Source organism: Myotis myotis, unplaced genomic scaffold (assembly GCF_014108235.1).
Source record: "Myotis myotis isolate mMyoMyo1 unplaced genomic scaffold, mMyoMyo1.p scaffold_m19_p_5, whole genome shotgun sequence".
Lineage (NCBI taxonomy): Eukaryota > Metazoa > Chordata > Mammalia > Chiroptera > Vespertilionidae > Myotis > Myotis myotis.
The window spans coordinates 93,373,563-93,387,047 of record NW_023416357.1 but is presented as its reverse complement, the minus strand read 5'-3'; the positions used below and the strand labels follow the sequence as shown (position 1 = coordinate 93,387,047).

Genomic DNA, 13,485 nt, shown 5'->3' with positions numbered 1-13,485 from the left:
GCTGCTTAGTCTGTTCATTGTTAGCAACGTGAAGGGAAAGAGACTAAAGAGTGAGCACTCATGTGCCCAACATCCAGCTTTTCTGTACATTAACTTTTAACCACACTTGCTTTCCCTTTTTTAGGTAGGATAAAATAAATAAATGCTACAAATTCTATTGAAGCCCCTTTGCAGCATTTCATGCCCCTGCCCTCATTGTCAATGATCTGAGGCTGGCATATAGCCTTTCCCTCCATAGTTTTATACTTTCCTACGTAGATAAATTCCCATGAGCAGTAACTAGACCTGGTTTTGTGTAACTTTTACCTACATGGTATTTCTCGTACATATCTCTTTGCCCCTTGTTTTTGTTTGTTTTTAATTCAGTACTATGGTCTGAGGACCATATAGTGGCAGACCTAATGTAGAGATTTTAAACTGTGCCACTCTGGATAGTTAGGGCTGTATAATTTTTTGAAGGGGGTGAGGGGAGGGGTGTCCTGTGTATTGTGGGATGTTTAGCTGCATCCCTGATCCCTACCCACTAGAGGCCAGTAGCACCCCACCCCGTCATGGCAACCAAAGATGTCTCCAGACATGGCCACATGTCCTCTGGGGGGCAAAGTCACCCTCATTGAGGAGAGCTCCTGATTGGGCTCATTCACTTTCTTGACTCTTTAGTCCTCTGTTGAATGAAATACTACATTATTTTTAATCCAGTCTCGTGTCCGCTGACATTGAGATTATTGCCAGTACTTAGCTATTACGCACCATGCTGCAGAGAGCATTTTGTCCTTTCAAACACATTTATAATAGTTTTTCATCTAGAAACTTTTTGTTATGTCAAATGTTAAATGCCCAGAGGTAGGAGGTTGGTATAATGCATTTTACGTATCCATTGTACATACCCATTAATAATAAGTTGAATTATTATTAATCCTGGCCAATCTTTTTGAAGCTACCCATGCCTACTTCCCTTTTCTGTAGTATTTTGAATCAAATACTGGATATTTCATCTATAGACATCTCTCTCTGTCTCTTTCTCTCTCCCCCTCTCCACACACATACACACACACACACACACACGAAAATATAATTATGATATCACTGTCATTTCTCCATTACCAGTAATTCCTTTATTCCCTCAATATCAGCCCTGGCCAGCGGCTAAGTGGTTAGAGCACACCTTGCCCTCAGGCCCACTCTGCTCATCTCCCCCGTCAGACAGCTGGGGTGAAAGGAAGGAGAAAATTTCAAGTTCTATAACAGATCTGGAGCCTGTCTTCCTTTTAATTGTGAGAGGCATTTGTACTGGGAATCTCAGCCTCTCCTCCCTTCGTTTCCACTTGGCCTGGCCCATGCAGACCCTGTATTAGACTCCCTCCCAGACCTACAGTGTTTGAGCACCTCAGGGGCAGAACTGTGTCTCTTTATTTGGAAACCTCAGTTTCCTCTTCGATCATTGGGGAGTCACATGGCAGCAGCCTCTTTGGGCAGCTTGTTGAGATGCTGCCAATAAAACAACTCCATGGTGGGATGAGGTCAGAGCCCCACCCTGCTTTCATCTCTAAACCCCAGCGCCTAGCACTGTGTGGGTGCTCACTAAATGTTTGTTAAGTGAGAACTTTATTTCATAGAGCAGAAAATGACCACATGGACCAAATAATAATCTTTCTTAAAGATAGGGACATTGTTTCTTCTCATAGACTTTTAAGCTAAAGAACTTTTTAAGGAGTTTGGGATTTAGGGTTAAATTTTTTCCTTTTCTTTCTCTGAAAGTATTTTTAGAACTCTCGCCTCATTATTCCGAGTCTCCCCCCTTCCCCCCGCCCCATATAAGATGTGAATGAGTGCTGGAGGGTTTTTTTGTTTTGTTTTTACCTTTTAACAGGATTTGATTACAGCCCTGAAAATTCTCTGGGACAAGAGCTCCTATTTTGCATAATAAATGGAGACAGGGTAATAGAACCTGTAAGACGTAGAGGTCAATTAAGTTTACAGCACAGGGAAAGTGGAAGACGAAACAGTTCACTAAACGAAGGTTGTTCTCAAGGGGGAAGCAAACTTGGTCTCACTTTGTACAATTGCAGCGGATTCCTGTTTTCTTTGGTGGGTCTCTGTTCCAACTACCTTCAAGTGGCTCTCTGCACTTAAGCGAAGAGATGGCCCAGTGTGGTCTGACCTGAGGTTTCTGTAATCGCTACCCTGACTCAAAGCATCAGCCTGTCGGTTTGTTCCTCCTGTCACTGCTCTCCCTCTCCCCTCCCATGCTTGTGTGGGGAGGGAACCACCTTTGCTAGCCATTTACCGTGTGCTTGGGGTTGGATGCATTTTTATCCTCTCCCCCTCAGAACAACCCTCTGTTATTTATTAGATCGATATTTCAGCTGAGCAAACTGAGGTGCAGGTTGATTTCAAGGCATGACTTACCTACCCCAAGGCCTGCGTAGCACTAGAATGCTTTAACACCATGGTGCTTACTCCTCTCTCTCTCTCTCTCTCTCTCTCTCTCTCTCAATTTCAAGGAAAACTTAGTGTCTATTTTGCTCTAGGCATGACACTCTGGGTGGTTTTAAAGATTCAGATTCCTGATGGAACAAGATTGAACATGTTGGATTGAAGGGTGTTGAATAGGTTTCTCTTCTGTAGGACTTCCCCCCAGAGTGCCTCATGGCTCTCGGAAGAGGTAGATATAGCACATACATTGTATGTGTCATTTCCCACAATTATTTCCCCAAGGAGCATCTTTCCTAAGATGCTTTCCAAGGTGTGCATGTGGGAAAGGTAGGGCCACGTTGCATATCATGTCAGTTCCCCATGCACCAGCTGGCAAAGAGGTCGTGGTCTCATGAGCCTGCCTGGGTATGGGATCCTCAGGGCGTGGAGGAGAGGAGGTGACATTGTGTGGCTGTGGGTGCAGTGAGCCTGCCCTCCGTCCGCTAGAGGTGACAGGCTACATTCAGTCCGGGTCCAACTGGCCTCCTCCTCACGCCCCAGCTGCCCTGGGTCTCAGTCATGTTCGCAGCACTGGACCCCGGGCACTTGGGGCCTCTCGCACGTTGCCTCTCAAAGGCCAGGTGGTTCTGAGTTTCTCCCATGTGCTCTCTTCTCCTTCTTGCTCTGTTTCTCTCTGTGTTTTATTGGCCTTTTAGTTTCTTCTGTTGCCTCTGTGTGCTTTTCTCTCTTTATTCCTCTCTCGCTACCTACCTCTCTCTCTGCTTCCCTCTGCTTTCCTTTCTTGGCCTGCCTCCCTCTGACTTTATCTCCACTCTCTCTCCCTTCCTGTGTGCCTGTTGGCCGCAGCCTGTCTCTGTTTCTCCCTCATGCCTGAATCTTTCCCTGCGCCTGCCTCTCCCTTCCCATTGTCTCGAGTGCCATAAGCTTACATCACTCTGACAGGATGATAGCTGCTGCTCATTGCAGTGTCTTGGAGAAACCACAGGTCCTTTCATTTCTTCATTGCCCGAGACTTTTTGTGTGTAGCACGCGGTCCTGTGATGGGGCTTTCAGTGGGATCCACTCCCACAACAAACGCCTTCGCAGACCTTTGCGGTGCTCCAGCGTCTGTCACTCTGTGTAACCATGTTGTGTTGAATTTTCTGTCTTTCACCTGTGGGCTGAGGACAGCTTCCCCGAGACAGGGACTGTGTTCACTCCCTCCTCTCAGGCTGGCACACGGTCACATGCAGGTATGATGGTTGAGCCTGACCACGCACCTGTAGTGTCTATGGTGACACTGTTGGCCACACATTTGCTGACCCAGAAAGGTGCCTTCCTGGATCCTGCTGGATAAGAGACTTGCCGTAAGCTGCTTGGCGTTTCCATGGGTCTCCTTCCTGCCACGGTTGAAATGACCGAGCTGGTGGGAGAGAAAGACAAGTAATTAAAAATTCAGGAGGGAGATAGGTGAAAAAACTCATCCCAATTTTGTGATAAGGTTCGCTTTGGGAAAAAATGCTTCCTGGGACTTTCTTGGTATCTTTAAAACCTTCAGAGGGAGCCGGCTCATCTGAAGGCTGATGCTGTTTAAGTCAGGATAGTAAGAGATTTAATAAGAGATGTATTGTTCAGCTGGTGGCACTTGTGGACTCTCTGGCGATCAAGCACCAAACTGGCTGTGGTCCCACCGCAGCTCAGCGCCACGTTCCAGATCCCAGGCGGCTTTGTAACCCGGGCCCGGACACTGTGTTCCGGTTGCCTGCTGTCTTGGAGGAGATTATTTTCAAAAGTGCCGTTAAAGAGAGGCTGCTAAAAATATGTCTCACATAGAGGCTTAGCTCAGAAATACTCATTTTTGACACAAATCACCTGGAAAGATGCTTGCAGAATGCACTTTGGGCCCACCCAGGGTTTTCTGTCCGGGGACAAATACCCCACGTGACCACATGCCCCTGGACGCTAAAACAGATACTTTCTGTACCTTGGAGGGCTCCCAGGTCACAGATCTTTCCTCCCACATGTGCTTGTGATGCACTCTCGTCCCGTTTACACCTGGCTTGCTCGTCGCCGTGGGTAGCTGGGCCCCACTGGGGAGCTCCGGGGGCTACAGTGTAGAGTTTGGGTGGGCAGAGCCTGGCTCCCCAAGGCTTATGGGTGTGGGACTTTAAAGTAACATTTCCATTAAGATGAGAGTTGTGTGTCCGTTGGCAAGTGCAGTGTGTGCTAGCTGCTCACAGCTGGTCCCTTACATTGCTACAAATCGGAAGCACTGGCAAGGAACAGAGTTACCAGGGTTTATACACTCCGTGCTCCATGCTGACCAGCTGTGGGGTGAGGGAGGAATTTCCTCACCTGCTTAGTCTGCCTGCCGGTCACTTGTGTTTCTTGTGGTGTCACATACAAAGTGTGGGGTACACGGTGGGGATGTGGCAGACATGGACAATGTGGACTCTACCCTTGAACAGGTCAAAGACCAGAATATGTTTGGTGTGACTTGCATTTCTTCGCTTTGACTGCATGTGACTAGGCTTGGAGACTGAGGTCTGAAAAAGATAATCCTGAGACCTTCCTGTCACAGATTCTGAAGAAGCAGAAGCCGGGACTAGGAGGCCACCCCTGGAGCCCCACCAGAGGAGAGATGACAGGCAGCAGCAACCAGGATGCCCTGGGGCTCACAGCCCTGTGCTCCCCTTTTACTGAGATGCACTTGCCCTTCCTTCTTTTGTTTTCATCTGACCAGGTGCTCAGCTTCGGATGAATCTAAATCCTGAGCTCATGGCACACACTTATTATTGGTGTGAGCAGGGCCTGCTCTTACTCATTTGATAAGTTAGCTTTGATCTCTCTTTGCCTTCATGGAAGATGCCCCCAGGCTTCCCCCCACCTCCCCTCAGGTAGTGACCTCAAGATCCCCCAGGTAGCAACCTGAAGACCTAGGTTGCTTGGCTCCTGACCACTGTATATTTGATTGGCATGTAGGTTTCTCAGTAGAAAGTTATTAGCATGGAAAAGTGGATCCTGTCTAGGCTGGTCTGGGACTGGACCTCTGTCCGTCCCTGTGGTCAGACTGCAGCACTGTCCTTGACTCGTGTCCTTTTTGTTGTCCTCAGAATGTAAGCTCTCCACCCTTCATTCTGTCTCCACTCTGCCTTGTAAGTCTTATGACCATGACTATCCATCTGAATCCCAATTTATTCTATTTCTGCTAAATTAACGCACAGTATTTCTAGGGATCCATAATAATCACATGATTATACTTGTAAAAACTCTCTAACCTAACTAAATATATATATACTTATTATTTATTATCTACACTAATAAAAGAGAAACATGGTAATTGGTGTATGACTGCTACCCTTCCCATTGGCTAATCAGCGAGATATGCAAGATGGCGGCCGGCAGCCAGGCAGCTTGAAACTAACATGAGGCTTGGTTGCTACAGTGACGGAGGAAACCAATGTTCCCCGCCTGACTTGCCCGCTTCTCAGCTGCAACTCTAAGCAACTATGTTGCAAATGTAGAAGATAAACAAAACCCCGGAAACCTGCTTTACTCAGCCGGGCTTCAGCCAGCCGGACCGCAACATTGTATCAAATACAGACGGTAAACAAAGGCCAGAAACCTGTTTTCAGCAGCCGAGGCCTCAGAGCTAAAGCTGGCCCAGAATAAAAAAAAAAAAGAAAAAGAAAAAAATGAGTGGTTGGGAGCTTCAGTCACCCGTCAGCCTGAAAACGGCCCTCAGCCAGACTGGCCAGGCACCCCAGTGGGGACCCCCACCCTGATCCAGGACACCCTTCAGGGCAAACCAGCCAGCCCCCACCCGTGCACCAGGCCTCTATTCTATATAGTAAAAGGGTAATATGCCTCCCAGCACCAGGATCAGCGGAGCCGCGAGGCCTCCCGGCACCGGGATCAGTGTGACAGGGGGCAGCACCCAAGCCCTCTGATCGCCCTGCGGCTCTGTGTGTGACAGGGGGCAGCGCCCCAACCCCCTGATCGGCCCTGCTCTGTGGGTGATAGAGGGCGGCGCCCCCCCCCCCGCCCCCCCCACGGGCCCTGCTCTGTGTGTGACGGGGTAGAGCCATAACCTCCCCATCAGCCCTGCCCTGAGTGTGACAGTGGCGGCGCCCCAACCCCCTGATCGACCCTGCTCTGTGGGTGATAGAGGGCGGCGCCCCAACCCCCTGATCCTGCCTGCTCTGTGTGTGACGGGGGGCAGTGCCCCAACCCCCCTGATGGGCCGTGCTCTGTGAGTGACAGTGGGGAGCTCCTCAACCCCCTGATTGGCCCTGCTCTGTGTTTGACAGGGTATGGAGCCCCAACCCCCCTGATGGGCCCTGCTCTGTGCATGACAGGGGGCAGCGCCCCAACCCCCTGATCCGCCCTGCTCTGTGCGTGACAGGGGGTGGCGCCGCAACTTCCCTATCGACCCTGCCTTGAGTGTGACAGGGGGCACTGCCCCAACCCCCCAATCGGCCTTACCCTGAGCGTGACTGAGGGTGGCATTGCAACCTCCCAATCTGCCCTGCTCTGTGCATGACAGGGGGCAGCGCCCCAACTCCCCAATCGGCCCTGCTCTGAGCCCGACCAGGGGCTGCACCTAGGGATTGGGCCTGCCCTCTGCCACCCGGGAGCAGGCCTAAGCCAGCAGGGCGTTATCTCCCGAGGGGTCCCAGACTGCAAGAGGGCACAGGCCGGGCTGAGGGACCCGCCCCCCTTCCCCCCCGAGTGCACAAATTTTTGTGCACCGGGCCTCTAGTTAATAATAATTTCTCCATGACAATAGAGTTCCATTCTGGTTAGTCTTACCTTCCCCACCAATTGCATATGACTTTCTACATTATTGTTTAGATTTCTTCTTCTTTTTTAAAAAATCTTTTTTAAAAAATGTTCATCTCTACTTCCTTCTCTTCTGGCCCATCATTAACTTAGGGCTGAGATGGGAAGTGAGTGATTTTAGTTGAGTGACATTTGCACATCAAAAGAATTTATATATCTTCAGTAAAAAAAAAAAATGTTGTTTTTGCTGTATGTTTCATGGCGGTTGTGTCCCTGGCCAGCTGGTTTGTGGCATCCAGAGCCTGTTATGTATACGTTATGTTGCTGTCTCTTCCAGGAGACCAGCTGGTCACATGGTTGGATTGAAACAGGTGCATCTTGGTAAAGGGATACCTGCTTAAGGGACAAAAAGCCAAACATTGCCTCCCCTTTTGTGTCCTTTTAGAAATGCCCTCTTCTGGAGGGATGGGCACCCTCTTGGAATTGCCCATGAGGTTCCCAGGCCTTCTTGCCCTGGGGTCTGCAAAGCTGCTGCTCTGGTTTTGAGGACAATGATTTTGTTGAACAGGGTTTGAATGGTATTCTCCCAGCCACTAAAAGTCTAAGGGCCTTGTCCACACCCAAGTAGGTTGTTGCAGTTTGCTCTGTGGCTGATGTGGCCAGCCAGGCATCTGAGGTCTGACTTGGCCAGGGCTTTTGCTAAAGTCAGAAAAGCCTCAGGTCCCCTTAGATTTTTATTTCTTTTCTGGAAAAGTGGCTTTTTTTTTTTTGGCTGTCCAGGAGTATCATCACCTTTGCCAGTGTGTGTGTGTGTGTGTGTGTGTGTGTGTGCGTGCGCGCGCGCGCGCGCACCTCCAATGGGAGTCGTCTCCCACCCTGTTACAGCGGAGCTTATAGCCAAGGGGTGTTCCCAGTGCCTCGATGCCATGCAGAAATGTTTTGGCTGCGTTTTAAAAAGAATCTGGCAGATGCTGAAGCAGGACCTGACTCACACCTTCTTCCTCGCCTCTTGCTATTGCCCCTTTGGCCACGGAGTCCTATCCCTTACCATTTGCTCTTCCTTCTACCTTCACTGTCTTGTTTCTCTGCCTTTTGTCTTTCAGAAGACGTGCTTTAAGTTTTTTCCTAAATTACATAAATAATCTATTTTTAAAAGAAATAATGTGCAACTGAATAGAGTACAAAGCGTGTGTCCCTCTGAGATCCTTATAAAGAAGACTTTGGTATATGTCCTAGATATTTGTTATGCATTTACATACAGAGAGGCATGTATCTCTTACATACATGGCACCATTTATACTGTTCATGTTGTTGAGATTGGCTTTCTCCATGTGTTGGCTTCTACTCCTCACTCTTCCCTGCCCTGCAAGGTCTAGCTCATTCTTTAAGAAAGTCCTTGGGGCTCTGTCAATACTGAGTTGTTTTTATTTTGAACTTCCTCTAAATTCCCTTAATCTCTCTTTCCCTCTGGACTACCCATTTTACCTACTTTCTAAATGTTGCCCTTAGGTACTAATTAATTTGCTCTGTTGAACTATCCCCAGTTAATTTTCTCCATCCCCAAGAAGTTTGTTGTCCCATGGGGGACGCAGACATGTTAACACATATTTGCCATGGGGTCTGATATGGGTCTAGCTTTTGAAACATATTTGTTGAATGAATGAATGAATGAATGAACACAGAAATAATAGTTATGTCAGTTATCGGGTGGAATGGTGACACCATGGTGTCTTAATGAACTGCTGGGATTGGTCATGGAAGGCTTTCAAGAGGAGATGTGGGGCTTGGGTCTTCAAGGATAGGCCAGTTAGGTAGCAGAATGATGTTATAAATCAGCATGGTTTGTTCATGGATATTATCAGCCACTAGTTTCATGGGTGTATCTTTTGGCTTCTCCCTCAGATAACGAAGTGTGAGTGGCATTTACGCTCGCACCTGCAACAGTAGGTAACATTAATTGAATGCCTAGTACATGTAGTAGCAAGCCCATGAGGTAGGTACTCCTGTCGCCATGTAGAGATGAGGGACGTAAGGCACAGTAAGATAATGTCCCCAAGTCCTCCTGCCTGGTAAGTGCTGGAGCTGGTAAGTCTCTGACTTTTTCAGAGTCTCCTGCCCTCATCTTTCAATGGAACTGGTGATGCTCACCAGAGTGAGTTGTGTGAAGTTTGAATTAAACGAGAAACTGCCTCTAAACCATCTGAAGTAGGGGGTCAGATACCGCCTTACCTTGCCCCTGAATAAAATAGTGCCTGCCTTATTTTTCTTCATAGCACTTATCACTACTTGGCATAGAGTTCTTTACTCATTGTCTCCATCTTGGTCCACTTTTATACTTGGCTGTGTCCTCCGGGCCTGGTAGAGAGTTTTAAATTTTTGTGGAATGAATGAATATTAGTTCCTACTTCTCACCATAACATTCAGACTATGGATGTCCAGAAAATACTTGGTGAATCTGACTGAAACAAAACATTCTATGTCAATTCCACATACGACAAGGGACCATGAATTTATTTGTCACAAGATGATCAACTTTGCTGTTTTCATTTTTTATTTGCTGTCATGTGCAAGGAGTGATCATATGTCTCCCACCCTGACTTTCCTGATGTCTCCATTTAAATGCTTTCCAATTTGGGTATGAAATTACCTATCAGTCACAGAGAGGCTGTGGCTGTCGGAACAAGCCAGAGCTTATTTGGAGGAGCTGTTGGTGGAAGAGCAAGGGCTGCCTAGAGAAGACTTGCCCCCCTGCCCCAGCCCCTGTGGAATATCACTTCTGCCCTGGACCGTAGTCTGAATGTTACCCACACCCTAAGACCCAATGCTTTGGCACCTCATTTATTTATTCACTGGATGCAGAATTAGCATCCTCTTTAGTCAGGTGCCGACCCGCACACTGGCAGTCAGAGAACAGGCCTCGGACTGTCCCCTGGGCCCTCACAGTCTGCAGTGTGGGAGAGGGGACACCCACCTGAGCCCCTGCCTGAGCCTAACCTACGAGTACCTCCTGTCAGCATCTCTGCATTCTGAGAGATCACACCAGGTGGGCTTCCCAGGGAGATGGTCCTGCCCGTGTCAGGTCTGTGTTTCCGAGGTTTTAAGGCCTGTAGCCTTGGTTGGGAGGGAGCAGGATGGTTTTAGGTAGTTTGAAAGTCAGGTGTGAATACCTGGACTCTGGTAGCGAGGAGGGATCCACCCCCCCCCCCCCTTCACTTTCCGTTCAGCAGTACTGGTGCAGGCTCAGGCAGCTCAGATGCCCTGACGAAGCGAGTGTGGGCTCAGGGTCAGGGTGCTGGTGAGCCATGGTGTCTAGAGGCCTGCATGCCCGGGCTCAGCCCCAGGTCGGCCGGAGGGGAATCTCTGAAGTGGGGCCCGGCATCCCAGTTGCCTCAGGTGATCTGACTCAGCTGGGTTGAAAGCCACTGTCACTTAGAATTCAATCAGGTCTTGTTTCCATTGGATTCCATTTGCTTTCTATATATAGCAAGTGAAATTCCTTTGTGAGGACCTTTTATAACTAAAAAAGGTGAGTCTGAGAACCGAGAGCTCTGCTCCAGGAAGACTTTCTCACTGTCTACTAGCAAAGCTATAACCTTTCAGTCTTGCACTGTGGCACCTAAGGTCAGTCAGCTGCCTGAACTGTTCTGTGAAACGTATTTACCCTCCACCCACCCACCTGGCATTTCCAAGAGCTGACAGCATAGTGGATGGAGGGAGGGAGGGAGGGGGGTGAACTCAGGAAATGATCTGTACCTCTAGGTCAGTGGTTCTCAACTTTCCTAATGCCGCGACCCTTTAATACAGTTCCTCATGTTGTGGTGACCCCCAATTTCATTGTTACAAATTGAACATAATTAAAGCATAGTGATTAATCACAAAAACAATATGTAATTATATGTGTGTTTTCCGATGGTCTTAGGCGACCCCTGTGAAAGGGTCATTCAACCCCTAAAGGGGTGGTGACCCACAGGTTGAGAACCGCTGCCCTAGTCATTGTGTTCCTCCTGGAGGAGCATTCCTTGGACCACCCCCTGCCCCAGCCTTTTGACCATCCCTACCGAGGAATAACATGCCGACCCTCCTTTACTCGTCCCTTCGGAAGACACCGAGCACCTCCTCTGTGTCAGTCCCTGGGATGCAGTGCACCGGCTGCCGTGTTTCATCCTTTCATCTAATCTGTAATAAGCCTGGTAGGGAAGTGATATTTCCCACTTCATAACTGAGAAAAGTGAGGCTCAGCCAAGCAGAGTGCAAGCCCAGACCTCCGTAACTGGAAAGCCATGCTCTTTTGAGGTGGTGTCATAGCCCTGTATGGACTTGGCCCCCACACTGCCTGTTCCATGCCTGACTGAACTTGAGCACGTTACATCAACTCTCTGAATCTCAGTTTTCCCATCTGTAAAATGAAGATGATGAACCCATTAGGATGATGATGTACCTAAAATGTATAACATGGCCTGGCACCAAGTAAGAGTCCGAAAAATGTAGGAAAACAACACACACTTGCTCTCTAACAGTCTGGAGGCTAGAACTCTGAAATCAAGGGGTTGGGAGGGCCATGCTCCATCTGGAGGCTCCAGGAGGATCCTTCCTTACCTCTTCTAGCTTCTGGTGGCACCTGGCATTCCTTGGCTTGTGGCCACATCATTCCAATTTCTGTCTCTGTCTTTGCATGCCTTTTCTCTCTGTGTGTCTCTCTTCTCTGGACACTTTTCTTTGGATTTAGGGCCCATCTGGATAATTCAGGATGATCTCATCTCGAGATCCTTAAGTACATCTGCAAAAATTGTTTTTTCAAATAAGTCATATTTATAGGTTTTGGAACTTGAGATATGGACATAGCCATTTGGCGGCCACCATTTAATCGACTATAGCTGCTATTAAAAACATGTTTGAAAGGCACAAGTCATACATGAATACATTCTTTTTTTTTTTCCTGAATACATTCTCAATGCCAACATGCAGATGCTAAAATCCCTTTGGTCATCACCCTCAATTCTATTCCCGACCCCAGAGATAACCATCCTGAAGTTTTGGGTGCTTACCTTCCCAGATGTTTCTGTTCAGATAGAAAGATAAACGTCATCATGGATTATTACCCTGTTGTATTCTGAGGTGAGTTAGGGCACAGCCTGGGCCCAGTGAGCCTGCAGCCCTGGAGGGAGTAGGAAGTAAGCCGATGCCTCCATGCACATGGGCCGTGCTGTGATAGACACCACACACAGTGCAGTGGCAGCGTTCAGCTCCCTCTGTGAGGGGATGTGAGGGTCAAAAGGCTTTACCAAGTGGGGGCACCTTGGAAACCGTGAAAGGTGCATATGTGGGGAACGGTGTAAGGAAGGAACCTGGAGTGGGCTTAGCCAGGCCAGCAGCAGGAAGCGAACCTTGATGTGTCATACTTGGGAACTGGATCCGTAGTTACCGCCCCTGATAGGGAGATATGGGGAGGGACTGGGTTCAGGGACTGGCAGTGCAAAAGTGGATGAGCCACAGTCTCTGCCCTGGAGGGTTTTCCCAGTGACGCATATGCCCTTGGAAGCTCACAAGGGGTGTTCTGTTTGCAAGAAGACAGCATTTGAGGTGGTGGACATGGCGATACCTTTGTTGTCCTTACAGTCTGAAGTCTGCCGCAGATCAGCCCAGATAAGCCCAGCCACTGTTGTCTGTAATAACAGGCTCCTCAGACCACTGCCTAAACATCTTTGATACCTTAATGCTCTTACACACTGCTCCCTGCCGACTTCTAAGTGACAGTTCCAGGTGCGTGTGCAATGTTTTGAAGGAAACCCTACATTTACTCTATAGTTACACCACAGTACTAGTGAGAGCGGGTTTGGATTCTAGAGTTTGCACAGCTCTGCTTTTCTTTGGCATCTTTTGGTTGCTCTGTGCCTCAGTTTCCCTGGTTATTCTATGGGACTTCAGGTTGAAATGAGAGTGAATGAGGCGGCTTAGTGTTTTCTAAACTTTTGCCCCCTTTAAATAAATGATGCTTGTGTAACCCTTTCTTTAAGAGGAGCTCTTCTTTGGAAACTCAGAATGGGTAAAGGGTCAAAGTAGAGCCAGAACTTGTTGAAGCAGGGCATTGGGGGGGCAGGGCACTAAGCCCATGGGTAGGTACTGTTATCCTTGGGGGTCTGTCAGGAGCAGGGAGAAACCCCCTCCCCCCATGTGGCGAGAGGCAGTAGAAGTCTGCAGCCAGGAGACCCGACCACTGTGAGGTTGTTACTTCATCCTCAGGCCTTGGTTTCCTTATCTGTGGCAGAGCAGGTGTGGATTAGTTAAATG

At 48.5% G+C, this 13,485-nt stretch overlaps 1 protein-coding gene across 9 annotated transcripts in view; it reads left to right on the top strand.

Moving 5' to 3' along the window:
* The window catches only part of SNX29 (sorting nexin 29), a 453,538-nt gene that overhangs the window by 291,435 nt on the left and 148,618 nt on the right, over positions 1–13,485 (top strand). The gene's annotated exons all lie outside the window — the stretch shown is intronic.